This window comes from Haematobia irritans, chromosome 2 (assembly GCF_050003625.1).
Source record: "Haematobia irritans isolate KBUSLIRL chromosome 2, ASM5000362v1, whole genome shotgun sequence".
Lineage (NCBI taxonomy): Eukaryota > Metazoa > Arthropoda > Insecta > Diptera > Muscidae > Haematobia > Haematobia irritans.
Window position 1 is genome coordinate 86,339,884 of NC_134398.1, and position 3,009 is coordinate 86,342,892.

At 25.9% G+C, this 3,009-nt stretch overlaps 1 long non-coding RNA gene across 1 annotated transcript; it reads left to right on the forward strand.

Annotated features, from left to right (window-relative positions):
* The first annotated feature begins 2,163 nt into the window (after positions 1 to 2,163).
* Positions 2,164 to 2,485, forward strand: LOC142225473 (uncharacterized). The gene is made up of 2 exons (XR_012719295.1): positions 2,164 to 2,246; positions 2,309 to 2,485. It is a non-coding gene; the product is annotated as an uncharacterized LOC142225473 (long non-coding RNA).
* Positions 2,486 to 3,009: the final 524 nt, after the last annotated feature.

The following is a 3,009-nucleotide window of genomic DNA, read 5'->3' on the forward strand; positions in this document are numbered from 1 at the left end:
CAAAATAGGTTTGGAATATATGTTAGAGAAGCGATTTTTTTTGAGGGTGTACAAATATAAAAAATCATAAAACATTTTTGTTGCAAAAGGTTAGCGTCACTGAATATTACCTGATTATTGAAGATTCCAAAATGAAGACAAATGAAAGGGTTGTTATTCTGCTGGTATTTTCTTTCTTTATACACTATCACGAACATTGATAGATTTATTAAAAAAAAGAACATTTTTCTCACTAATTTAAAATAACAAATATTTTATATATTTTATTTGTTATTTATTATATTATTTTACCATATTATTTTTTAACAATCTCTCCGTATACCAAAACAACGCGATTCCAACTAAAAAAACAACCGACGCGCAAATATATCGATTACACCCACGCGCAAACACATCGATTACGATGACAGGTATCGATTACAGGTAGACAATAGAAATTTAGGAAAATTTCCTATATTCTAACAAGTGTGTTTCCTTAAGTTTTGAAAGGATTGCATACTTCTTAGTACGAATGAACTAAAATATTTTTCTATGCCAAGTGTTGTTCGTATGTATGAAAAACTTTCTATTATAAAGGAAGTCGCAATTATCATTTTATAAGAAATTTTACTAATTTTGAGGAAACTTGGTTTTGGTTCGGTTTTTGTTTATTTTTACGAATGCTTTGTTATCGGTGAATAAAATTTTCTTTTTCAGTAGTAAATTCTTATACCCAGCGAAGAAAATAGTATGAGTAAAATTCCATGCCTTATTCTAGTTAATGAACTATTCCTAACTGCTTACAGTTTAGGATTTTTTTAATGAAACGAGTAAATTTTATTATTTTTCACAAAAATTTACCTTAATGGAAATAAAATGGATAAACTATATTAATGGAAATTTTTTCCGTTAGCTTCGAAGGCACTTTTTTCTGGGTGCATAAAATTTGTACCTGAAACAATTAGAGAAATAATGAAGTATTCTAAATAAACTCATAAAACTGTGTTGTTATCGATGTGAAGGATATAATAAAATAAATATTCTAGTTGAAAGAAAGCCAACGTTTTAATATAAAACTTACCAATTCTTTATTAAATTGTACGCTGAGGGGAAATATAAAAAGTTGTCCAAATTTATTTGTGTTACTCTGAAATTAAATATTAAATAGGTTTTCGAAAAATCTAATGAAAAAAATAATAATATGCATAAAAAACCAAATATTCTTGATAAAAGAAAGTTAAAGAATCCTTACCAATTCACTATTAAATTCCAGGCAAAGGAGTACTAAAAATTTGTCCAAATTTTTAAGGGGTTATTCTGAAATTAAATATTTGTTTTTACATTAGAAATATTACATTGGTTTCCAAAAAATTTGATTAAAGAAATACTAAGATAAGTTATTAAACCTGTAATTTTGATGATAAAAAGGTCACAAAAACGTAAATATTCTAGTTGAAATAAAGCCAATTTTTAAAAGAAAACTTACACCCAGAAAAAAGTGCCTTCGAAACTAAAGGAAAAATTTTTCATCAATATAGTTTATCCATTTTATTTCCATTAAGGTAAATTGTTGTGAGAAATAATAAAATTTACTCGTTTCAGTAAAAAAAATCCTAAACTGTAAGCCGATAGGAATAGTTCATTAACTAGAATAAGGCATGGAATTTTACTCATACTATTTTCTTCGCTGGGTATAAGAATTTACTACTGAACAAGAAAATTTTATTCACCGATAACAAAGCATTCGTAAAAATAAACAAAAACCGAACTAAAACCAAGTTTCCTCAAAATTAGTAAAATTTCTTATAAAATGATAATTGCGACTTCCTTTACAATAGAAAGTTGTTCACACATACGAACAACACTTGGCATAGAAAAATATTTTAGTTCATTCGTACTAAGAAGTATGCAATCCTTTCAAAACTTAAGGAAACACACTTGTTAGAATATAGGAAATTTTCCTATATTTCTATTGTCTACCTGGAATCGATACCTGTCATCGTAATCGATGTGTTTGCGCGTGGGTTGTTTTTTTAGTTGGAATCGCGTTGTTGTGATATACGGAGAGATTGTTAAAAAATAATATCGTAAAATAATATAATAAATAACAAATAAAATATATAAAATATTTATTATTTTAAATTAGTGAGAAAAATTTTCGTTTTTTGAAAATAAATCTATCAATCGTGATGGTGTATAAAGAAAGAAAACACCAGCAGAATAACAACCCTTTCATTTGTCTTCATTTTGGAATCTTCAATTATCAGGTAATATTCAGTGACGCTAACCTTTTGTAACAAAAATGGTTTATGATTTTTTATATTTATAGGTATTGAAATTGTAAGGCAGCAACTTATTAAAAGTGAAAAGTACAAGAAGAAGAAAAAGTGCGTTTTACAGTTGATAATATCACATGGAAATTGGAAATAGTGGAATAATAAACTAATATTTTAAGGAGATTCGATGCTGTTGATTCTTAATAAATATATTCAATATATTAATAAAACATGTCTTTTATTGAAGATAAAATTTCTTATATAAATAAATAAAATTGTATTTAAAAACGAAGGTAAGCAGTTCTAATTATGAAGTAAAAGTTTTATCACAAATGTGTAAGATTTGTCCAAATGAATGAAAAAATTTCAATAAAATCATTCCATATATGAATTCAAATCAGTTAAATTTTTTCATTCTGTAGTATAGTGTTAACTAATATAGGGAATGCATTATACCTAATTTCTACGAAAATCACATCGTTCAAACAAATAAAAATGTCTTTGGCGCTATACGAAGTTCAACTTTCTTCACAATGAGTTCATTTTAACTTAAAGAAGGGGTCACTTTTTTCTGGGTGTACCAATTCTCTATTTTTTAAATTTGTTCGAATCCATCTGGAGTTGCTCTGAAATTAAATATTGTTTTTACAACAAAGAAAAACATTAAACTGGTTTCAAAAAAAAAAAAAAATAATAATTAACAAATAATAATATACATAAAAAATATTCTTTTTAAAAGAAAGCCATATTAAAA